Raw genomic sequence first — 27113 nt, forward strand, 5'->3', positions numbered from 1 at the left:
GACCTGATAGGATATCAAAACTACAGGTTGGGGGGAACCTGGGGAATAGTGACCATAATATCATTGATTTTGTATTACGCTTTACTAAGAGCGTTAGTGAAGGGGCAACCAACACTCTAAACTTCAGGAGGGCAAATTTTCAGCAACTAAGGGAAGACCTTAAAGGCATAGACTGGGATAATGCTCTCAAGGACAAAAGCCCCCCCCAAAAATGGGACTTTTTCTCATATATTCTGAAAAAGTCCTGTGAGAAACACATACCTTATGGGAAAAAGCATAAAAGGAACAAGAAAAAGCCTATGTGGCTAACTAGTCTTGTAAGGAAAGCAATAAGCGAGAAAGATAAAGCATTTAAGGTGCTAAAACGTGAAGGTAGTGATGAGGCATTACAGGATTATAGAGAGAAAAATAAATCCTGTAAAAAGCAGATAAAGGCCGCAAAAATAGAGACTGAGCGAAATATTGCCAGGGAGAGCAAAAATAATCCCAAATTATTTTTCAAGTATATAAATGATAAGAAACTAAAAACAGAGAGTGTGGGTCCCCTTAGAAATAACATGGGGGTCATGGTGGAAGGAGATGAGGAAAGGGCCAATCTACTGAATGTCGCCTTCTCAACTGTCTTTACCCAGGAAAATCCCCTGGTGGAAGACACAATGAGGAATAATGTTAATTCTTTTTATAATGTCAACAGTTTAACCCAGGAAGAGGTACGGCGCCGCCTCGCAACCACTAAGATAGATAAATCACCGGGGCCAGATGGCATACACCCCCGGGTTCTGCATGAATTATGTACCGTGATAGACAGACCGTTATTTTTAATATTTGAAGATTCACTGAGGACTGGTTATGTTCCACAGGAATGGCGCATAGCAAATGTGGTACCAATATACAAAAAAGGATCAAATAGCGATCCTGGAAACTACAGACCCGTAAGTCTAACTGCTGTGGTGGGGAAAATATTTGAGGGGTTTATTAGAGATGCTATCCTGGAGTATCTCACTGTGCACAACCTTATAACCCAGCGTCAGCATGGGTTTATGAGAGATCGGTCCTGTCAGACTAATCTGATTGGTTTCTACGAGGAGGTAAGTTCAAGACTGGATCTGGGGGACGCTGTGGATGTTGTATATCTGGACTTCTCAAAGGCATTTGACACCGTGCCACATAAAAGGTTGGTATACAAAATGAGACTGCTGGGAATAGGAGAAAATCTGTGTATCTGGGTAAGTAATTGGCTTAGTGATAGAAAACAGAGGGTGGTCATTAATGGCACATTCTCAGATTGGGTTGATGTTACCAGTGGAGTGCCACAGGGATCAGTATTGGGGCCACTTCTTTTTAATATTTTTATTAATGACCTTGTAGTGGGTTTACACAGTCAAGTTTTAATATTTGCAGATGATACTAAGCTGTGTAAAGTAATAAATACTGAGGTCGATAGTTTAGCATTACAGAGGGATTTGTGGAAGCTTGAGGGATGGGCAGAGAAATGGTTGATGAGGTTTAATGTAGATAAATGTAAAGTTATGCACTTGGGCCATGGAAACAAAAAGTATAATTATGTTCTAAACGGTCAATTACTTAGTAAAACTGAAGCTGAAAAGGACTTGGGCGTATTGGTGGATGGTAAACTTAATTTTAGTGACCAGAGCCAGGCGGCTGCTGCTAAAGCAAATAAAATAATGGGATGTATCAAGAGAGGAATAGATTCTCATGATAAAGACATAGTTTTGCCCTTATACAAATCCCTGGTCAGACCACACATGGAATATTGTGTACAGTTTTGGGCACCAGTGTATAAAAAGGATATAATAGAGCTGGAACGGGTGCAAAGGAGAGCAACCAGGATTATTAGGGGAATGGGGGGATTAGAATACACTGACAGATTACAAAATTTGGGATTATTCAGTTTAGAAAAAAGACGACTGAGGGGAGACCTCATTACAATGTACAAATACCTGAACGGACAGTACAAGGATCTCTCCAAAGATCTTTTTATACCTAGGCCTGTGACCAGGACAAGGGGACATCCTCTACGCCTAGAGGAGAGGCGATTCTACCATCACCATAGACAAAGGTTCTTTACTGTAAGAGCAGTGAGACTATGGAACTCTCTGCCGCAGGAGGTTGTTATGGCCGACTCTATGTACATGTTCAAGAGAGGCCTGGATGACTTTCTGGAGAGAAAAAATATCACGGGTTATGGGGATAAAACATTTATTTAATTCTTGAAGGTTGGACTTGATGGACTTGCGTCTCCTTCCAGCCTTATATACTATGATACTATGATTGTTGATTGTAGAAATATGTTTTTGCACCCTCTTCCGTAGCTCTTGCATCGTTTGGCCGACGTATATTTTTGGACGCAGCGGGATCAACAGTTAGTGTATGAACGCAGAACCACTTTTTCTTGGTTGGCCGGGTTCTGGAAAGTATTCCCTTTGAGAATCAGAGGACATACTGTGCACTCCCCGCAAGGGTGAGAGCCCAAAAATTTAAAGCCCCTGCCCAGTGTCTGACTGGGTCTCTGAAAATGGCTCTGGACCAGTGAATCCCGCAAATTCTTAGCTCTTTTAGTGATCATCTTGGGTTTGGCTGAGATGTGTGGATATAGCCGGGGGTCACTTCTCAAAATGCCCCAGTTCTTATGCAGTAGATTGTACACATCAGACCATTGATCATGATACGTTGTCGTCAGACACGGTTTGCCATCCGTTCATCTGGTTTTGGGTGTAAATGTGTCTTCTCTCTTGGTTCGCTTGGCCTGCATGTATGCTCTAGACACCACTTTCTTGGGGTATGCACGGTCCCAGAATCTTGTCGTCAGGTCTGTGCAGTGTTGCTGAAATTCCTCCTGAGTACTACAGTTTCTTCTCACTCGTAGAAACTGTCCAATTGGGATCCCATCCCTAAGATGTTGCGGATGAAAGCTCGAGTAGTGTAACAAGTTGTTGGTCGCAGTCTCCTTTCTGTAAAGGGTCGTCTCAATGTGTCCATTCCGATTGGTGATTTGGAGATCCAAAAAGTTTACGCCTGTCTGTGAAAAAACTGGCGTAAGATGGATCTGCACGTTACTGTTATTCAGATCTGAGACAAACTTCTGGCAGGTCTCGAGTGAACCCTTCCAGAACACAAGTACATCATCGATGTATCGATACCATCCAATAATGTGCTCCTGGAAGGTCCGCGAGGGGTACACGCTGGTCTCCTCCCACCATCCCAAAAAGAGATTGGCATAGGAAGGAGCACAGCGTGCCCCCATCGCGGTACCCGAGACCTGCCTGTAAAAGATCCGGTCGAAAACAAAATAATTATGTCTCAGAACAAAATCCAATAATTCCAGGAGGAAAGCACTGTGCCGACCCTCCCCACATTGATCTTTTCTCAAAAAATATGCCACAGAATTAATGCCCACCTCATGTAAGATATTGGTGTACAAAGACTCCACGTCCATCGCCACTATCCAAACTTCTTCGTCAAGTACCTGTAAGTCCAATTTCTCAATATGTCCTTTGAGATGCGAGGAATCCCGTACATATGATGCTAGCTTGGTAACCCAGTTCTGTAGAAAAAAATCAATGTAAGTACATGCCTTTTCGCATAGCCCACCTATGCCAGCCACAATGGGTCTACCTGGTGGATTAACGAGTGCCTTGTGTAAAATGTTGGTACAACTGGTTTTTTGACTGTCAGAAAATTCTTCTCTTTGCAGGAAATGATCCCCGAGTCGGCGACTGCTTTGATTAGGCGATCCAGTTTGCCCTTAAAGACATCTGTGGGGTCTGAGGGCAAAGAAAAATAATATTTTCGGTTACCCAGCTGCCTCTTCGCTTCACCCACATATTGGTCCATAGGCCATAAGACCACATTTCCGCCTTTATCGGCTTCCTTGATGACAAAATTTGTATTAGAGTGTAACCTACTCATTGCTTGGCGTTCGGCTTTTGACAAATTTTCATGTTTGTATGGTTCCTCCTTCAATTCTCGGATGTCTGTCATCATACAATCAAAAAAGATCTGTATAGCCGGAAAAAAGCTGTAAGTTAGGTGTAATTTGTGATGGTAAGCGTTCTGTGAAGTTTGGCCTACCTAATGCTTCTTCGTTCTCATTTTCCCGCAAAAGATACAGCAAGTCCATAAAGGTTTGTCGGTCCCCCTCCGGCATATTGTCTGCAAGTGATGGTTGATGGTACAGAAGTTTAAAAGATAACTGCCGGCAAAAGAGATATATATCTTTGACTAAAATAAATTTGTCAAGTCTTAACATAGGTGAAAAACTCAACCCCCGGCCAAGAACATCCTTTTCTGCATCAGACAAAACATAGTCAGATAGGTTAATGATCTGTAAATTTTGCTTACCATGTTTCTCATGCTGACTTAGTTGCTCTTCTTGGCATTGTATTTCTGTCGTCCCCTTTTGTAGCTCGGGGACCATCTGTTTCTTAAACCCCTCTAGCGCATTTTCTCCAGTGCCTCCTGGATCTCCGTCCAAATCGCTCGTGTCCGACGATAAAAAATCATTCGATGAGGATTCATTAATTGTTGTAGGTACTGTTGATGGTCTAGTGAATCTCCTTCTATTCCCAACATGAGTCCATCTGTAGGCTCTCTTGCGATCATAGTCACCTTGATCTCTATTGAACTTAGAACGCTTTTTCTGTATAACATCCTTTTCGTATTTCTCAATCGATTCCTTGAGCTGCAACTGAAATGGTTGGACAAGGGTTGCCTGATCAAATGTAGACAATTGAATTTCACATGCCCGGATTCGTTCCTTGGTGTGCGTCAAGGCCTCACGATCATGTGCCAAAAGCATATCAATAAGAATGGTGGAACATTGTAACAGCCCATTTTCCCAAGTGGCTTTAAAGTCATCTTGGACTTTCCAAGAGGGAAATATCTGAACTCGTAATCCCCTTGGGATGATGCGTAGTTTTTTATACTCCTCAAGGCTGCGAATGTTCCACCATATACGAGTGAGACTCCTATGCGCGCTCATGAGTTAGTCAGAAATCGTTTTAAATTCCAAATTGACATTGCCACCGTCAGTGGGGCCAAACATGGAGAGGGCCTGACTGCTCCAGGCATGTTCCCTAGCCTCCAAATCCATATCTGCACGCAAACAAATGTGTACACACCGATAAACCAATGAATTCTATCTATCAAAAAAGTAAAAGATACATATATCCACAAATAAATAAGCGCTAATACGCTGCGTGCTCCACCCATAAGGCTATGCACACGGCTTAGCCTTCATGCCTGAATCAAAATCAATGAGGAGGAACAACAAAAATAAGTAGAAAACTGGGCACATGAAAAACCTACTGGGCAATAATACAATGACCATGTGCTATGCCAAAATACACAATCTTTATTGAAAGTAAACATCACATAAATATTATACTATACACCAAACCAAAAAACATAAAAACATTTAAAAAGGATACAAAATCCAATGTACAAAACCCAGGGGAGGGTAGGGCCCGTGATAAGGCCCAACAAGAGCAACACCTCCCTACCTATCCCCAAACCCTAAGCCTGTCAATTACCAAAGATGTTAAAAAGCAAAAAAGATAGCCAAAAGATATATATCTATGAAAAAGTAGCGTAAACTGTGTAATATAAATTGATAGGTATAATTACCAGGCAGGCCAGGCAAGAGGGTAAGGGGCTGGGAGAGCCCCACGCGTATCGCCACTCATGGTGGCTTCCTCAGGGGTAATTGGTGTATGCAGGTCAGTGAATATAAATACCTGTGTTGATAAGTGGTACCAGTTGTGGAGCGCCATGCTACCATGGTAGCGCCCAGCATTATGTATGGTGCGGTGCGCGTGTGTACACGTCATATGCGTGGGTCACATGATAAGAGGTCATGTGACTAAAAATGGCGGCGCCCAGCGTTAGATCTTATATTGAAAGACGCCGGCGTCGTACCAATTCACATGATGAAAGGCCATGTGACCAAGGGGGCGGTACTCGACGCCGTGTCTGATACATCGCAGCTGCAAGTATATAAGTAGACTATATGTGTCACGGCGAGGACGCCGCCGCCTCGTCACGTGACGTGGGGTGCAACTGTACGGGTTAATTTAGCCTACTCAAACTTGCGCTCACCTTTCACTCAGGACACAAATTGAGCATAAATAACACCTCATTCAGATCCAGCACCAGATCTGCTGCCACCACTTATTGCATTTATTCTGGGACCAATAAGTATCCCACTCTACAGCAACTCTTGCTTCTCAGGCAGTCACCTTGTCACACCACTAGACATGCACACTCAGCACTCCAGCAGTCACACAGCTAACCACACTTCACAAGGCTATGAGTTCGCAGAGCATACAGGGACCAAAATTAAAGTGAAAAGCTTTAATTACAAAAAGTTGATCAGTGCATAAAAAGATATTACAAACAAAAGAATTACAATTACAATAAAATGACACACAACACGGCAAAACAGTTATAAAATAAAAAGGGAGAAAAATAACAGAAACTTACAACTTAAAGTAAATCCTGATCCCTGGAGGTGGGAGAAATAAGGAACACACTCAGCTTGTCAAGCAGCCCCCAAAATGTGAACACCAATTCTTGGATTTCATATTGTTTTATAACTTCTCAGTTTGGTTCAGATTTCAGAACCTCCCATTCATTAATTAGTCCAGAGGGTCATTCATGATTGGGCAAAGTGTTAATGAGGGGGGAGAGTCCAGGAATATTTAAACAGTTCTTTGTTTCCAAATTCCTAGATGCAGGGGTGGGGGTAGGTGCAGAGGAGAGGTGACCAAATGGCTTTTGAGGTCACCAGAGAACATTCTTCAGGTCAGAGTTTATCAGGTTGTAAGGATCTCCAGGATGTTGTAAATGTGGCCTGGACTCTTCAATGGTTTGTAATTGCCCAAAAGTTCAACAAATCTTACACATTCAAGAATAATATTTCCTTGACAATATGGGATGAGAATGAAATGAAGGTGAGGGGTGAAAAAATTTGAAAAATGAACAGTGGGAAGTGAGAAATGATAAGTGATGAATCGTACTAGTGATAAAAATAGATAACCATGCATACAGGGTAATTAATATCCTGTGCATAAGTGCAAATTCATATAAATAAATAAATAATTAATTAAATAATTAATCAACACTTATGGAGGCTTAAAAAAACGCCTCCCTTAGCAATGTGTATACTTAAAAATATATAAAAAACATGAAGAAAAAAACGGACAAAATAGATATGAAGTATCAACATCCTATATCATGCATTGATCTAGTACATACGTGGTTTCTGTTTATAAATATTAACAGTCATAGTGAAAATACATAGTAAATCAGTTAAGCATATATATTTAATAATCACGCATACAGACACACATACATGGGCCCATGCACACATACACACACATACACATAGATGACACACACCCAGAAAAACCACATGAGTTGTAATATACAGGTATCTACATCCTATATTGTTATAGGTGAGTACAAAAAGTGTTAATGCACGCAGATCCTCAATGGAGGCAATGAGGAAGTCCCTGGCAGGTCACTGAGGAGGACCCAAATATCTTTGGATTTGCAGTAGGACGGCAGGAACGGCAGATAATACAAGAACAGGAAGAAGAGGAGCAGATCTTCTAAGGGATGAGGGTAAGGGGCTCGATGGACCAGGGAGGAGGAGGAGGATAACAATGATGATATTAAAACATAAATGACCTAGATGGGAGATGAAGAGCAATGGGTAAGTAACAGCTATCATGCACCTGTAATGCGTGTGTCCAATACCATGGCTATGAAGATGTGAACAATTATAATAATGATAGAGGACCAAAGCCACATGTGAAATCAAAAGAAAAAAGTGAAAGAAAGTGTAAGAGAAAGGGAAAGGAAAAAGGAAAAGGGAGTCATAAAAAAGGTAATAAGAAGAAAAGGACAAAAACAGAGGACAGTGAAAGAGTGTGAAGGAGAGATGGGACAACTAAAAGTGTTGAGTGTGTGAAAAAAGTGAAAACAGTGGTGGTGGTAGGGAGTCACGAGGAAAAAGAAGACAGAACCATGAGAAGGTGTCTTGTAGGTGAAAAGTGTGAAACACTACTAAAAGTGGGGATGTGGAGTGAAGACATTATATTATACTGTGTGTAAGGTGTCATGAGAAAGGTGTGTAAAGACAAATTTATACTATACCTTATTGTTTATAGAATCCATAAAACAGCATATCTTCATTCAGCCCATGTGGGGACAGTGCATCCAGCCGGAATATCCATCTTGCCTCCTGTCTTAGTAATGCCGGTACCATATCGCCTCCCCGGATGTTAGACTGAATCTTTTCCAAACCCACTACCTTCAATTTGGCTGGGCTATTGCGATGGACGGTGTGGAAGTGCTTGGCCACCGTGGTCAGTTGTCTGCCATTGGCGATATCTTGTTCAGCATTATTGATTGTAGAAATATGTTTTTGCACCCTCTTCCGTAGCTCTTGCGTCGTTTGGCCAACGTATATTTTTGGACAAGGACAGATCAACCCATACGCAACGCAGCGGAATCGACAGTTAGTGTATGAACGCAGAACCACGGCAAAGTGAGAATACCTGTCAGTTCCTTAGATTGAGAAGGAAATGTAGCGACGATCAAGTCTTTAACAGAAATGCACTAGATTTAACAACAAGACTCCGTGCAAGGGGGTATCCAAGAAAAATCATATCTCAATCATATATGAGAGCCAAAAATAGTAACAGGAGAGAGATTTTACAACCACGAAAGAGATGCTCAGACAACAAAGTGAGAATGATTACTGCACAAAACAACCAATGGGGAGACCTGTACTCAATCTTAAAGAAAAATTGGCATATTTTGTCAAGTGAGCCCAAACTTACAGCACATATTACGGACAAACCAGCTCTCACGTCTAGGAGGGCACAAAATCTCAAGGATCAACTGAGTCATAGCCAGTTAGACCCAGAGAGGGTAATACCAGAGGACACTGACTGAAGGGAACATACTCATGCGGAAATTGCAACATACGTTAATATATGATTTCTCAAGATGTTTTTGAAGACCGAGTAAATGGTAAGACATACCATCTCAAACACTATGTGAATTTTAAGACGAAAAAAGTAGTGTATGCCATCATTTGCTCCTGTCCAAAAATTTACATAGGACAGACAAAGCAACAACTTAGAAGAAGAATACAGCAGCATTTTTCCACAATCAATACAGCATGCAGACATTATGAAAGGGACAAGAATCTCACATCAGTGGCTAATCATTTTCTCCAATATCACGGAAATACAACAATGTGCAAATCGTGGGCTGGGAGAGAGTATTTTCCAACATCAGAGGAGGCAAACTGCTACGATGCAAATCGAGATTAATTTATTCCATGCAATCTATGGCACCTCAAGGAGAAGAATTACTATTCACTGGTTTCTACTGGTTTCTATAAACAGAGGTAAATATGCATTTATGATTTAGGTGAGTAAGGATTGGTATTTGTAAATTTGTATATATACAACAAATATTTCCCTCCCCCTCCTTCTTCCTCCCCCTTCTTTATTTCGCTCACCAAGGTAGGTATCAGGTAAGCATATTCTCTTCTTTACCTTTTTTGTTATCTTTATTCTTCCTTTTTTCATAATTTTTCTTGGCACTTTCACCACACAGATTTTTGCTGCATGTTTCACTCATCACTCTTATTTGTTTCACAGGACACCTTTCTCCCTGCTCTTTTTCTCATTTTTCTCACTTCATTCACCACCTATCACCTCTGCCTCACTATTATCTTCATTTATTTACATATAATTATTTTTCCCCCCTCATTCGTTGATACCTTATTTGCATCTATGCAAATTCTATGTTTGACACCATCACCGGTTTTCACCGGGGGTACTCCCACATCGGTACATCGGGATCATCATCACTTCTCTATCATGTATCACTTGTATTATTTATTAATTTTGTATATTTATTTTCTAAAAACCTCTTTTTAAGCTATCTCTTTGATTTTTATCATCATATACCTTGGTTTGAATTACGATGTCTACCTTCATACTGCTATTGATAATTCCTTTGAGGAAACTGATGTGGAGCGGTGTCCTGCAAAGAAAATGACGTGGAATAATGTCCCTTATATTACATACCTACTTTACGAAGAACCGACAGTACTATGTACCACACATCATACTTATCTGAATCAGCAGCCGTTTCAGAAGGATGCAGAGAAGAATTCTATGGCATTTACCCACTAATGAATTATTACTGACTCTGTGCTTTGTTTTGATTGGCCGGAGTTCCGGGTGCCACCCCCTGGGGGGTGTGTCCTGTGGCGCGTGCGTTTCTTCCACATGAAGGTGGAGGCGTGGGGGCGCCGTGCACCAGCACAAAGATAGCCCTTCTCTTTTAGAACCCCTACACCTACCTTTTTTAACTGAAGATCAACAAAACTTACTGAGCACACCAATCACTCAGAAAGAGGTAAGCGATATCATCACCTCTATGCCGTTAGGCAAAAGCCCAGGACCGGATGGTTTTCCCATCAGTTATTATAAAAAATTGAGGGATGTTCTCCTGCCTCACCTGACAAGTTGGTGTAATGCCCTTTTGGATGGTCAGCGCCTGCCACTGCAAGCTCTAGAAGCCATTATAACTGTATTACCCAAACCAGGCAAGAACCCAGAAGTGTGTGGCAGCTACAGGACAATATCATTGTTAAATGTAGCCCTGAAAATCTGGGCAAAAATTCTAGCGAATAGGATGAGCAAACTGCTACCAGACCTCATCCAAAAAAAACAAACTGGTTTTGTTCCCAGGAGAGAAGGAAACCACAATTCAGTGAGAGTCCTCAATGCCATCCACCATGCACTAGAAACCAAAACCCCAACGGTCCTTCTCGTCACCGATGCCGAGAAGGCTTTTGATAGGGTAAGCTGGAGCTTCATGACAGAAACCCTATACAAATTTGGCTTCCCACAAACATTCATACAGGCGATTATGTCACTATATTGCTCCCCCAGTGCACGTATCCAGTTAAACGGAATCCTCTCAGATAAATTTCTAATAAAAAACGGCACACGGCAGGGATGATCACTGTCCCCCCCACCCTGTTCATCCTAGTAAGTGGAAGGAACTAGGAGTGGAAGGTCTAGAAGTGGAAGGAACTACACACTTAAATACCGCATTCGCAGATGACCTGCTACTGACCCACTACCCATTAGAATCAGTCAAACATGTCACAGGGGTTTTTGAGGCCTTTGGAGGAGTCTCCAATTTTAAAATTAACTACACAAAATCTGAGGCCATGAACATTTCATCCCCCGCAAATGTAATAAGAACTCTCAAAGACACAACACAATTCCAATGGCAGAACAAGCAGCTTACCTGTCTAGGCATACAAATCGCTAGTTCTGAGAAAAACCTATTTCAGGCTAATTATGCCAAACTTATTAAACAGATTACAACACAACTCAAGTCAAGTCACATGGATGGGTCACAAAAACTTACTAAAGTCATTTGTAATGCCCACCTTCCTGTATGTAATGCAGATGGTACCTATTGAACTTCCCTACTCATTCTTTAATTCACTTAAAGAATTAAGCACAAAAGACTCATAAAGAATTTGGGTTACCGAACCCTGTTGCGTATTATAGAGCCATACAGGTTAGAAGGTGGGTGCAACTATTCAATCCAGTTTACTCCACGTTGGGCACAGACATTGAGCTAGCAACACTCAGCAATCAGTCTCTAGCTAAACTATGGAACATTAACACACCAGGCAGATGCAGATGCACACCATGGCATTAAATGATCCCCCATCTGGTAAGCAATCTGGTACCATTATACTTAAAACTGACGGGAAACCAAACCCCTAGTCTATGTAAACAGTTCTCCAAGCTCCCGCTCCGCACTTTCCACAAGAAAGGTAACTCAGAACTTTTCCAGGCTAATGAAAACACCATAATCCCCCTCAACTTCCTTCTAGAGGCGGAACGGGACATAAATAAAAAAGAGCTACACAAGCGACACCCAACTCTAAAAGATCCCTCGTGGATGGAAAAGTGTCTTTTGAAATCTAACACCCAACCCAAATTAATCTCAAGCTTCTATGACATCATAGTATCTAGGGACAAAGAGGTCAAACCTGCATATATTAGCCTATGGGAAAAGGACTTGGGGATGTCTATTACAGACAAACAAATCAGAAATATTCACACGGATTCTCCAGGTGCTTTAGAATTCAGGAAAACTTCTATAAAATCATGACCAGACGAGACTAAAAAAAGTAGGTTTAAATCACTCAGATGCATGCTGTAGGTTCAACTTCCCCAGGGCCTCTCTAGTACATATATATTGGTCGTGTCCTAACCTGAAACCATACTGGATTGAGGTAGAGAAAACTATCCGCAATATCACAAACACTCCAATTTCAATATCCCCTGAATCAGTATTGTTATGGTTACCCAACAAGTCATGGCGTCCAAAAAAACCCAACTAGCGACCCTGCTAGTGCAAGCACCTAAACTAGTAATTCCAACTAGGTGGCTCCAACCTGAACCACCATCTATTAGGGAGTGGATGTCTAGAGTGGATTGCACTTACAAGATGGAGGAATTAGCACATTGGGAAACCAGGTCACATCATAAATTTTCCAAGATATGGGAACCATGGTCCAAATACAGGGACAAAGGAATCTCCAGTACTAGCTCATGCTCACCTTCCCCCTCAAACCAGCCCAGGTAGCAATAGATTGGGAAACTCCCCTCTAGAACAATAGACAAGACACAATGTAAGGTTATACCTAGACACATACACATGATTTTCCTCTGAATTCTCACAGTGAAGTCAGACATAACCAGTGGTTTTACGGTTAATCAGTTAAGAAAAAATTACATTTCTGTAATGTCACTTTCATTTATTTTTTATCCTCATGAAACACTCATAGGGTTAACAAACTTCCCAAAGGTTGTTTTGAATATTTTGAGTGATACAGTTTCTAAAATGGTGTCATTTGTGGTGGTTTTCTGTCATGTAGGCCCTTATAAAGTTACTTCTAACTGAATTGGTTCCTCCAAAAGTAGGTTTTGATGATTTTTGTGAAAATAAGCCTCCTAACATCCTAAAAAAAGGAGAGGATATTTGAAAAATGATGCTGAGTTAAAGCAGACATATATGGAAAATGTCAGTTATCAAGTTATTAGAAAGTTTTGAATTTGGAAAACATTTTGCCAAATTTCTGTTTATTCTCAAAATCAATTGGATATGTTAAAGCGTTCCAAAGTTATAACTACTTAAAGTGAAATATGTCAGATTTAAAAAAAGGCCGTGTGAGGAAGGTGCAAAATGACGTTAAGGGGTCAATTATACTTAAATCACTTTTGTGGTCAGCAAAGCACATGTAGAACTGGCCTCTGTTTATTTCTTTTTACAATTTTGTTTGTTGATTTTATTCAGTATGGTTATAACATCATTTATATTTCTTTAGAAGAGATATATAATTTCTCATTTTCTAAAAAGATCTTACAGCACAGTGCCCATCTGAGAGTTATGCCTTGCTATTTCCTTAAATGTCTCAGTAGCCAATACCTTCTGTCTTCTGTAAGCGTACATTGTTTTGGGAAATCATTTTACTTGACATTGTTTGTCATTTGCTTGCTCTGTTCTAAAATAAAGTGTAATATCCAGATTAATTATTGAGAATGGAATTTCATTCTTACTATTCTGATGCTTAGCAACTATTTAATAAATGTGTATCTAGTCAACCGCTTTCAGGTTCCTAAACTAGCTTGTTATCATTTGGAGAAACAAACAGCCATACCCCCAGCAAACCCAGGATCTCTGTGGGGAAAAGCAGAGCTTCTCTGGAGATCGCCTGTTTTCTGTTGGATAACAATCAATTTACAAATGAGTTTTTAATTACTCTTTGCAGTAATTAGTATTTCACAGTTTTCATCTGGCATCTACCCAAAACACCACAGGGAAAGGAACATATATTATTCAAGGTAGAACTACACAGTGCTACTACGTGAAGACATTGCATTGCTAAACAAACATCCTAATGAAAACTGACAAATAAGTTTAACATAAGCTTAAACAAAATAATCTAATTAAGAATGTCTGCTTGCTTTTAGAGAGAACATTAGACCTCCATTATTGTAAAATAATAAAACTGTGATTTATGTTTTCTGTCTGTTTAAAAAGACTTCAGAATCATTTTTAAAATGTAGTTAATGCCCACACAATGAGAATTCTGTGGCTGTGCTGAAAGAGTGACAAAATGCCTAGTCTACTCCATCAGGTCCCAAGAATGTGCCACAAAAATATGGATCTGGATGGTTAATAGATTAGATTACAATTAACCTAATGTCCATCTAAGAAAGCATACAGACGATGAATGACCTTAAATGGTAGCATATTGCAAAATAATACATTTAAAGTGTAACTTCGAAAGTACATGGCCAAATATAGTTTTATCATATCTAGAGAGAGTCATTGACAACAATTCCAATGATTCCTATGCCATATTACTAGCCTATCTGGTGAAGATTGTCATATCCTCACCAATTTCTCCCGAAGTGGGTGGACATTTCCTAGTTGGGACATCAGCTAAAGGTATGGAGGACAGAGAAGCTTCCCTCACTTCCCATTATGCTGTGCTCTCCTAACATGCACCAGCAGTCCAGTCAACAAGGACACAGAAATCTGAGCCTCTCCTCAATATTGCAGCTATACAGACCTCTACAGAGCAAGTTGCAAGTTGCCACCTTGTCGAATCACTGTTGTGGGTTGGAACTAGAGATGAGCGAGCACTAAAATGTTCGGGTGCTCGTTATTCGGGACAAACTTTTCCCGATGCTCGAGTGCTCATCTCGAATAACGAACCCCATTGAAGACAATGGGAGACTCGAGTATTTTTAAAAGGGACCAAGGGTCTGCACAGGTAAGCTTTGCCAAACACCTGGAAACCTCAGAAAATGATGGAAACATCACTGAAATGGACAGGAAACAGCAGGGGCAGCATGCATGGATCGCACCATTATGCCAAAATTATGGGCAACAGCATGGCGATGACAGAGTGACCGAATGAGGCTAGATAGCATCTAAAACCTCCAATAATTGACCCTGACACTATAGAAGACGGCATGCAGAGGTAGCGGCAGCAGCGGCAGCAGGCTAGAGAGTGGCATGGCAACATACCCCAAATGGACTCAGGCTGCAAACCAATTTAAAAAATTCCTTTTGGCGAGGATAACGTGTAGCACTGTATGTATCAGTATTTTGCCTGGTTAAGGCGGCAGAGAGGAACCAAAGGAGGTGAGCAAGAAGCGCTGAAATGATTTCCTAAATGAACAAAAGGTTGACGGTATATTTAGTCGATAACATGGCATGGTGGCGACATAGTGACCAAGTTCCACAACGTACCTGGAGAAACACCCGAAAAATGAGCCTGACAGCTTGTTTGATAAGGGGACGAAATGTGGAGGCAGCCATGGAGACGACTTCCATGATTAAGAGCGACAGTATGGGGCATCCATATTGCGCTGCCATGATTGAAACTTCAGGTCTCCAGCATGGCGGCGACAGATGCGCCAAGTTCCATTATGTATCTGGTGAAACACCTGAAAATTCTGCCTGACACAGCTCGTTTGATAAGGGGATGATGTGCTGTATTTCCTCTCGCGCTCCAGTGTCTGGGGTATAGACAGTTGAAAGTTGCGCATGGAGACATTGGTAGACGCTGTGGAGGATCGTGGAGGCGAAATGGACAGGAAACAGCAGGTGCAGTATGCATGGATGCCTCTGAGGCTGCCTAATCTTGGGATGGAGTTGGCGGTCCGCTGCCAGGCGAGCTTTCGCCTGTCCAAGCCCCTGTCTCTCGGCTCCTGCCCACCCAAAATGGGCCTGGGGGCCAGAAGCGTTTACTTTGAAAAAATTATAATTTTCAAAGCAGGTGGGGTCGTTTGAATATTTCATCTAGGAATAATGGAATAGCATAGCGGTTCTATTTTTAATAGTTTTTTCGGAAATGGTTCCATGATTAAGAGCAACAGTATGGGGCATCCATATTGCGCTGCTATGATTGAAACTTCAGGTCTCCAGCATGGAGGCGACAGATGGGCCGAGTTTCATTATGTATCTGGTGAAACACCTGAAAATTCTGCCTGACACAGCTCGTTTGATAAGGGGATGATGTGCTGTATTTCCTCTCGCGCTCCAGTGTCTGGGGTATAGACAGTTGAAAGTTGAGCATGGAGACATTGGTGGACGCTGTGGAGGATCGTGTAGGCGAAATGGACAGGAAACAGCGGCGGCAGTATGCATGGATGCCTCTGAGGCTGCCTAATCTTGGGATGGAGCTGGCGGTCCGCTGCCAGGCGAGTTTTCGCCTGTCCGAGCCCCTGCCTCTCGGCTTCTCCCCACACAAAATGGGCCTGGGGGCCAGAAGCGTTTACTTTGAAAAAAATTATAATTTTCAAAGCAGGCGGGGGCTACAAACAGCACTTCTAAGAACCTTTTGTATAAGATCAAGTGTAGTACTGTTCTTATAAGTATTTGGCTTGGTTATGGCGGGTGAGGAGAATGTAAACAAATGTGCAAGAAGCACTGAAATAATATCAGTAAATGATAAAAGTTTGCCAGTATATTTTGTGGATAAAACAGCAGGGTGGCAACAAAGTTAACAAGTTTGATGTGGAGGCCATGAAAACAACCCAAAATTCTGCCTGACACAGCTCATTTGCTAAGGGGACGATGTATGGAGGAGCTATTTGGACGACTTTGGGAGGCAGCTATGGAAATGATGTGTGGAGGTAGCAATGGAGACAACATGTGGATTCAGCTAAAAAGACAACATGTGGAGGCTGCTATGGAGACAATTAAATTTGGATAGTGCCTGTATGTGGCAGTCCAAAAAAGTTTTCAAACCAGAAGACCGGGTGGGTGGCCCGCCAGAAAAATTAAATGCATAGAGTACCTGTATGTGGCACTCCCAAAAAATTGTTTACTATAGCTAGAGCCAGTTGGCCCTGGCAAAAAATAGCCTCTGCTTTAGTGTACAAAGAGGAGGAGAAGGAGGAAAATGAGGAGGAGGAGTGCATACATTATTCAGGTTGAGCTTCTTTCACCTGGTGGAGAATGGAAATCCTGAGAAATCCAGGCTTTATTCATCTTGATAAGCGTCAGCCTGTGTACGCTTATCGGTGATGATGCCACCAGCTGCACTGAAAACCCGCTCAAACAACACGCTAGCGGCAGGGCAGGCAAGAACCTCCAAGGCGTACAGCGCCAGTTCATGCCACATGTCCAGCTTTGAAACCCAGTAGTTGTAGGGAGCTGTGTGATCATTTAGGACGATGATATGGTCAGCTACGTACTCCCTCACCATCTTTCTGTAAAGATCAGCCCTACTCTGCCGAGACTGGGGACAGGTGACAGTGTCTTGCTGGGGTGACATAAAACTGGCAAAGGCCTTGTAAAGCGTACCCCTGCCAGTGCTGGACAAGCTGCCTGCTCGCCTACTCTCCCTCGCTACTTGTCCCGCAGAAGTACGCCCTCTGCCGCTAGCGCTGTCAGAAGGGAAATACTGTTTCAGCTTGTGCACCAGGGCCTGCTGGTATTCATGCATTCTCACACTCCTTTCCTCTCCACGGATGAGAGTGGAAAGATTTTGCTTGTTCCGTGGGTCCAGGACAGTGAATACCCAGTAATCGGTGCTGGAATAAATTCTTTGAACTCGAGGGTCACGGGATAGGCAGCCTAGCATAAAATTTGCCATATGCGCCAGAGTCCCAACTTGCAAGAATTCACTCCCCTCACTGGCCTGACTGTCCATTTCCTCCTCCTCCAACTCCTCTTCTTCTGCCCATACACGCTGAACAGGGAAGGACTGAGCAATGCTCCCCTCTTCTGTCTCGCCAACATTCTCCTCCTCCACCTCCTCCGATATGCGCTGAGAAACAGACCTGAGGGTGCTTTGGCACCAACAAGGGAATCTTCTTCCCCCGTCTCTTGTGACGAGCGCAAAGCTTCTGACTTCATGCTGACCAGAGAGTTTTTCAACAGGCCAAGCAGCGGGATGGTGAGGCTGATGATGGCGGCATCGCCACTGACCATCTGTGTTGACTCCTCAAAGTTACTCAGCACCTGACAGATATCAGACATCCACGTCCACTCCTCATTGTAGACTTGAGGAAGCTGACTGACCTGACTACCAGTTCTGGTGGAAGTTGACATCTGGCAGTCTACAATCGCTCTGCGCTGCTGGAAAACTCTGGATAACATGGTTAATGTTGAATTCCATCTGTGCTGGACTTCCTGAAATGCGCACAGATGCGGCTCACGTTCATGAGCAAATCAGACAGATTGGCGTATGTCTTGAGCAACCGCTGAACTATGAGATTTAACACATGGGCCAGGCATGGCACATGTGTCAGTCTGCTGAGTTGCAGAGTCGCCACCAGGTTACAGCCATTGTCACACACAACCATGCCTGGCTTCAGATTCAACGGTGCCAGCCACAGATCAGTCTGCGCCGTGAAATAGCTCTTGGGCGGTGTGCCTTTTATCGCCTAGGCTCAGCAGCTTGAGCACCGCCTGCTGTCGCTTAGCGACAGCACTGCTGCTGTGCCCAGAGCTACCGACTGATGGCGCCATGCCCACGGATGGTAATTCGGAGGAGGAGGCATAGTAGGCCTGAGAGACCTGGACCGAGGTAGGCCCCGCAATCCTCGGCGTCGGCAGTGTATGACCAACCCCAGGGTCAGACTCGGCCCCAGCCTCCACCAAGTTAACCCAACTTGCCGTCAGCGATATATAGTGGCCCTGCCCGGCAGCACTCGTCCACATGTCCGTGGTCAGGTGGACCTTGTGAGAAATGGCATTGGTCAGGGCACGGATGATGTTGGACTGAACACTGAGGGGCGGCCGCCGCCATGAGGTTGCGAAAGGCCTCGGTCTCTACCAGCCTATAGGGCAGCATCTCCAGGCTGAGTAATTTGGAGATGTGGACGTTGAGGGTGGGTGAGTTGCACTGTATTTCCTCTAGCGCTCCAGCATCGGGGGTATAGAGAGCTGGACGCTACGCATGGAGACATTGGTGGATGCTGTGGAGGATTGTGGAGGCGAAGGTGTGGTTTTCGCACGGGAGGTGTTTGGGCCAAGGTCCTGGGCAGGGGGCTGACTAGCAGAGGCAGCAGATGACACAGGGGAAGGAGCAGTGGTGTGCCCGGCCAGAGGTGAACGGCATTGGTTCCATTGAGTGGGATGTTTAGCATTCATATGCCTGTGCATACTGGTGGTGGTTAAGCAAGTAGTGGTGGAACCCCTGCTGATCCTGGTGTGGCACAGGTTGCACACCACAGTCCGTCGGTCATCCGATGTTTCTTTAAAGAACCTCCGGACTTCCGAAAATCTAGCCCTCGCCACGGGAGCTTCACTACGTGAAACATTTGGCGCTGATGCACCAGCTCTGGCCCTGCCTCTCCGTCTGGCCCCACCACTGCCTCTTCCAACCTGTTCTCGTCGAGGGCTCGCCTCCGTCTCAGAAGCACTGTGTTAACCCGGCCTATCAACCCAGCTTGGGTCTGTCACCTCATCATCCTCCGATCCCTCAGTCTGCTCCCCCCTCAGACTTCCTGCCCTGACAACAACTTCACCACTGTCTGACAACCGTGTCTCCTCATCGTCCGACACCTCTTTACACACTTCTTCCACTACGTCAACAATGTCATCATCACCCACAGACTGCGACCTGGGCATCGGGAAAAAGCTCAGCAGCAACCGGACAAGTGGCTTGTGAGTCTGGGAAGGGTCCAGAAAACAGTTCCTCAGAGTATGCCGGTTCAAATGCCAAATTTTCCTGGGAGGGGGCTGGGGTGGAAGGAGGCTGAGGTGGAGGAGCTGGAGGAGTGCTGATTTTGGTGACATGGGTGGACTGCGTGGAAGACTGACTGGTGGACATATGGCTAGGAGCATTGTCCGCAATCCACGGCATCATCTGTTTGCACTGTTCTGGCCTCAACAGTGCTATACCACGGGTCCCAGTAGCTTGAGACATAAACCTAGGGAGTGTAGCTCTGCGGCGTTCCCCTGCTCCCTCATCAGCAGGTGGTGTCTTATTCCGCCCAAGACCACGGCCTTTGACCCCTGCAGTAGTTGGACGCCCACGCCCTTGTCCTCTACCCCTAGCCCTCGGGTTCAACATTTTCAAAATTAAAGTGTAAACTGTAAAGTTTTTTTTTTTTTTTAACAAAACAATCAGAAGAAATCACACAGCAACCACAGAAGATGATGATGATTGCTATGGCTAGTTTCTGACAGCACACAACTGGATTTTGTGCTGTGCCTGTCACTTAAAGTTTTGAAAAAAAAAAAAAATCGGCAGACTGTGCCTAATTCAATCAAACCCCTAATAAATTGTCCCACTTAGGTGTTTGAGATGGATATGTGTGTCACTAAGAGCTAAATAGAACGTTTGCAAGTCTCCCTGCAAATTTGTCACAATATGGTACTAGCTGCACTACTAGTGCCAGCAAGCCCAGCCACAAGCAAAGAAAAAAAATATATTTTAGCCCTTACAAGGGCTGTTGGGTTCTTGTAGACTCACTCCTGTCTAACAGTAAGCTAATATAACACCCTAACGCTATCCCTGCAGCAGCAGCAGCTCTCTCCCTAACGGCATCCAGACATAGAATGATGCGAGCAGCGCGGGCAGGTGCTAGTCTATTCCATCGTCACCTGATCAGGCCAGCCAACCACTGCTATCGACGTGTAAGTTTACCACGTCATGCTGGGTGGAGTGCGGAGTCTCCTGGCTTGTGATTGGCTCTGTTTCTGGCCGCCAAAAATCAAAACGGCGGGAGATGCCATTTTTTCGAGCTGGGAAAATATTCGTACAAGCAACAAGTAGTTTCGAGTATGCTAATGCTCGAACGAGCATCAAGCTCGGACGAGTGTGTTCACTCATCTCTAGTTGGAACTTATCCTACCATTAAAAATCAAAATATCTCTTATTAGAAAAGTGTGAAGTGAACATTTACCAAACTTCATTGACATCGAATATATAAAGCTGAGTGTATGTGTGTGTGATGTTCACTAAAGAAATCTGTACATTTACAAGTAGCAAATTTTGCACAGCAAGTCTCAGTGACACCGGGAATGTCATAGGCTCGGTTTTGAGTTGAAATTTTCACACTGCACTTTCCCAGATCCACTTATTAACCCCTTAACGACTTGGCCATTTTGCACCTTCCTGACACGGCCCTTTTTTTGAAATCTGACATGTGTCAGTTTATCTGGTAATAACTTTGTAACATTTTAATATATCTGGGTGATTTTGAGATTGTTTTTTTGTGACACATTGTACTTCATGTAAGTGGATAAATTAAGGCAATATGTTTAGTATTTATTTATAAAAAAAATGGAAATTTGGTCAAAATTTTGAAAAAAATGATGTTTTCCAAATTCAAAAATTTACACTTTTTGGAAAGTTGGTCATATCACCAAAATAACTTGATAACTAACATTTTCCATATATCTGCTATAACTTGGCATCATTTTTCAAACATTATTTCCTTTTTTTTGGATGTGAGGAGGCTTATAACGTTAGGTGCTATTTTTCAGATTTTCACAAAAATCGTCAAAACCTATTTTTGCAGTGACCAAGTTAGTTAGAAATCACTTTTTAAGGACTTTATGATAGTACTCCCCCCACAAGTGATACCATTTTAGAAACTGCACCCCTCAAAATATTCAAAACAACCTTTGGAAAGTTAGTTAACCCTTTGAGCATTTCACGAGCGTGAAAAATAAATGAACGTGAAATTACGGAAATCTAATTTTTTTTAACAATATATTCATTGAACACTAAATTTTGCGCCTTCACAAGGGGTTAAAAAGGAAAATGCATCTCAAAATGTTTGGTGCAATTCCTCCTGAGTATTCCAATACCCACTGTGTCAATATACACTGCTGTACGGGCACAGGGTGGCACTTGGTAGGGAAACAGCGCTGTTCAGTTTTTAGAGAACAAATTTTATTGAAATACTTTCCATGTGTCAGGATACAATTGGAGAGCCCTAGTGGTACAAAACAGAGGGGAACCCCAACAAGTGACACCATTTTGGAAAGTACACCCCTTGGAGAATTTAGCAAGGTGTAATATGTGTATGTAGCCAATCAGACCCCAAAAAGGAAAAAGGTGAAAATTTTCCCCAAAAAGTCACTTTTACCCCAAATTATTCTAAGCCATAAGTGTCAAAAGATGAAACAATCCCACAAAATGTGTACAACTATTTCTCCTGGATGTAGAATTGCCCCACATGTGCAGATAAAATGTTGTATGGGTACACAGTAGGGCTCAGAAGGGAAAGAGGGATGTGTGTCTTTTAGAAGCCAAATTTGACAGAAATCTTATACATGGGTTAGGGTGCATTTGGAGAGCCCTAGTGGTACAAAAAAGAGGGGAACCCCAACAAGTGACACCATTTTGGAAAGTACACCCCTTGGAGAATTTAGCAAGGTGTAATATGTGTATGTACCCCTAAAGGTGTATGATCCAATCAGACCCCAAAAAGGAAAAAGGTGAAAATTTTCCCCAAAAAGTCACTTTTACCCCAAATTATTCTAAGCCACAAGTGTCAAAAGATGAAACAATCCCACAAAATGTGTACAACTATTTCTCCTGGATGTAGAATTGCCCCACATGTGCAGATAAAATGTTGTATGGGTACACAGTAGGGCTCAGAAGGGAAAGAGGGATGTGTGTCTTTTAGAAGCCAAATTTGACAGAAATCTTATACATGGGTTAGGGTGCATTTGGAGAGCCCTAGTGGTACAAAACAGAGGGGAACCCCAACAAGTGACACCATTTTGGAAAGTACACCCCTTGGAGAATTTAGCAAGGTGTAATATGTGTATGTAGCCAATCAGACCCCAAAAAGGAAAAAGGTGAAAATGTTCCCCAAAAAGTCACTTTTACCCCAAATTATTCTAAGCCAAAAGTGTCAAAAGATGAAACAATCCCACAAAATGTGTACAACTATTTCTCCTGGATGTAGAATCACCCCACATGTGCAGATAAAAGGTATGGGTACGATGTAGAGGGAATGGGGGATGTGTGTCTTTTAGAACCCAGAAATCTTATATATGGGTCAGAGTGCATTTGGAGAGCCCTAGTTTTACCAAAACAGAAGAGAACCCCAACAAGTGACCCCAATTTTGGAAAATACACCCTTGGAAAATGTTTCAAGGTGTAATATGTGTATGTACCCCTAAAGTTGTATGATCCAATTAGACCCCAAAAGGAAAAAGGTGAACATTTTCCCAAAAAAGTCACTTTTACCCCAAATTATTCTAAGCCACAAGTGTCAAAAGATGAAACAACCCCACAAAATGTGTAACCATATTTCTCCGGGATATATAATCGCCACACATGTGCAGATAAAAGGTATGGGTATGATGTAGAGGGAATGGGGGATGTGTGTCTTTTAGAACCCAGAAATCTTATACATGGGTCAGAGTGCATTTGGAGAGCCCTAGTGTTACCAAAACAGAAGAGAACCCCAACAAGTGACCCCAATTTTGTAAAATACACCCTTGGAAAATGTTTCAAGGTGTAATATGTGTATGTACCCCTAAAGGTGTATGATCCAATTAGACCCCAAAAGGAAAAAGGTGAAAATTTTCCCAAAAAAGTCACTTTTACCCCAAATTATTCTAAGCCACAAGGGATAAAAGATGAAACAATACCCCCACATTTGTAAGACTATTTCTCCCAAATCTTGAATTGCCCCACATGTTCATATCAAATGTGATTTGGGTGCAAAGTAGAGGAAAAGAGTGATGTTGGTCTTTTAGAACCCAGAAATCCTTTACATGTGTCAGGATGCATTTGGAGAGCCCTAGTGGTACAAAACGGAGTAAAACCTAAAAAGTGACCCCTTGAGGAATTGAGCAAGGTGTAATATGTGGTGTAGTGTAATACAAGTGGTGTAGTGAGCATTTTGAACATACAGGTGGTTTTCCCAATATAATGTGCTATGGATGCCCAAGAATTTTTATTAAAATTTTATTACTCAGGAGTTGTATGGTATATCCTGAAACACTCCTTCATGCAGAGGCCAGGTTTCCCAGGGCAGGTTTCGCAATGGTATATAGTGTCTTTCCTAACCCCTCTTTTGGAACAGACTCTGCATCTTTTCTGAGTCCTTCCTTTAGATGCAGTCTGGGGCACTTCACTGGGAAAATGTTGCCCTGGCACAACACGGGGGACATCTAATCCAGAGGTACTGGGGACCTGTCCTTCCTGTCCAAATACTAATGCCTTAATCACCACCTCTTGAAAATGGAGGAATGATACAGCATGGCCTGCACATTGGAACAGCACGTAAGAGTTGTACAGTGCCATCTGTACAATGTACACAGCCAGCTTTTTGTACCATATCTTAGTTTTCCGTAGAGCACTGTACGGCTTCAGCACTTGATCTGACAGATCAACCCCACCCATGTATTTATTGTAAGCCAGGATGCAGTCTGGTTTAGGGGTAGTGGTGGTGGTACCTCGTACAGGGGTGAGGGTGCTGGAGTTCCCATGAATGGTGGTCAGAACAAGGACATCCCTTTTGTCCTTATACTTTACCAACATCATGTTCTGATTGCAGAGTGCCTTTATGTCCCCCTTTCTAAGTGGCTGCCTAACAAGGGATCCCGGGAGGCCTCTCTGGTTTTTGTGTACAGTGCCGCATGCTACAGTACCTCTGGAGTTTAGGGATTGGAAAAGTGGAATGCTGGTATAAAAGTTATCCACGTAGAGGTGGTAACCTTTATCCAGAAGTGGGTGCACCAAATCCCACACAAGCTTCCCTGTAACTCCTAGGACAGGGGGGCATTCTGGAGGGCTAATTCGGGTGTCTTTACCCTCATAAATCCTAAACCTATGGGTGTACCCTGTGGTACTCTCACACAACTTGTACATTTTAATTCCGTACCTGGCCCTCTTGCTGGGCAGGTACTGGCGGAATTTTAACCTGCCTTTGAAATGTACCAGTGACTCATCTACACAGATGTTTTGTAAAGGGGTGTATGCCTCGGCAAACTTTGTGCCAAAATGGTCGAGGATTGGCCGAATTTTATATAGCCGGTCAAATGATGGGTCACTTTGAGGTGGACATTGTGCATTATCGTTGTAATGCAAAAATGTAAGAATTGCCTCAAAGCGTGGCCGTGTCATTACGGTGCGGTAAATTGGAGTACTGTAGAAAACATCAGTACTCCAATACTGCCTAACCTCTGGTTTTTTAACAATGCCCATGTGGAGCACAAGACCCCAAAACTTCATCATCTCTACTGCATCTACAGGGGTCCACCTAGAAAATGATGAAGTGGGGTTTTGTGCAAAAAATTGTTGGGCATATAAATTTGTCTGTGACACCATGAGATTTAGGAGGTCCTCAGAGAAAAAGAATTTGAAAAAATCAATTTCAGTGAGGCCATCAGTGTCAAAATGAATTCCTGAGCTGCCCACGAACTCAGGAATTTGGGGCACATAATTTTCAGGGGGTGGGTTCCATGATGAATCACTTGCGGGCTGGGGAACATGCTCGGCAGTGGTCCTGGGGCGCCTTCTTGAGGGCCCCTCATCACCAGAGGAAGAGGAAGGGCAGTAGGAGGAGGAGGATGAAAAATAAAGAAATGGGGCATCCTCCCCTTCTGAATCAGTCTCGGCAAGGAAGGCATAAGCCTCCATTGCTGAAAAAGATCTTTGGGATGTATTGGACATTTTTATTGGGGTGGGGTGGGGGCGTGTATAAATGTTGTGCTTTTAACACGTGTAAACTTTATTCAAGGGGGTGTGTATGTTGTGCTTCAACACGTGTGCGGCGATGAAAGAATAGACCGCAACTGTAACTAGAACTTTTACTACAGGAAAAAAAAAAATTTACAACAAAAAAAAGCGACAAAAAAAGGAGCAAGTGCTGAGCAGTAAGATGCTACTGATCAGCGCTCGGTTGTCGCAGCGCACTCACAAGATGGATTGTGTACGCAAAAATTATAAAAAAAAACACCTCTTTTTTACAATTAAAAAAAAAGTGACAAAAAAAGGAGCAAGTGCTGAACAGTAAGATACTACTGATCAGCGCTCGGTTGTCGCAGCGCACTCACAAGATGGATTGTGTGCGCAAAAATTATTAAAAAAAAAAAACACCTCTTTTTTACAACCAAAAAAAGCGACAAAAAAGGAGCAAGTGCTGAACAGTAAGATGCTACTGATCAGCGCTCGGTTGTCGCAGCGCACTCACAAGATGGATTGTGTGCGCAAAAATTATTTTAAAAAAAACCTCTTTTTTACAACCAAAAAAAGCGACAAAAAAAGGAGCACGTGCTGAACAGTAAGATACTACTGATCAGCGCTCGGTTGTCGCAGCGCACTCACAAGATGGATAGTGTGCGCAAAAATTATTAAAAAAAAAAACACCTCTTTTTTACAACCAAAAAAAGCAACAAAAAAGGAGCAAGTGCTGAACAGTAAGATGCTACTGATCAGCGCTCGGTTGTCGCAGCGCACTCACAAGATGGATTGTGTGCGCAAAAACTATTAAAAAATCCCTCTCTTTTTACAACCAAAAAAAACGACAAAAATGGAGCAAGTGCTGAGCAGTAAGATGCTACTGATCAGCGCTCGGTTGCCGCAGCACACTCACAAGATGGATTGTGTGCGCAAAAATTATAAAAAAAAAAAAACACCTCTTTTTTACAACCAAAAAAAGCGACAAAAAAGGAGCAAGTGCTGAACAGTAAGATACTACTGATCAGCGCTCGGTTGCCGCAGCGCACTCACAAGATGGATTGTGTGTGCAAAAACTATTAAAAAAAAAAGCAGCAGTAAAAAATTGGCACTGTGCAAGCACAAGTGCCAACCAGTGATGTGTGTCACCGATCTGCACTTGGCGGTCACAGGACACACAAAACTGAGCAAAAAACAAAAAAAAAACCCTCCTGTATAAAAAAAAAGCTGAAGTTAAAGCTGATCAGTGATGCAAGTCACTGATCAGTGCCCAGCTTACAGGATGCAACCACGAAGGTGGTGCAGGGGAAAATACGAGAAAAAAAAAAAAAACTGCGACCAAAAAATG

This window comes from Engystomops pustulosus, chromosome 6 (assembly GCF_040894005.1).
Source record: "Engystomops pustulosus chromosome 6, aEngPut4.maternal, whole genome shotgun sequence".
NCBI lineage: Eukaryota > Metazoa > Chordata > Amphibia > Anura > Leptodactylidae > Engystomops > Engystomops pustulosus.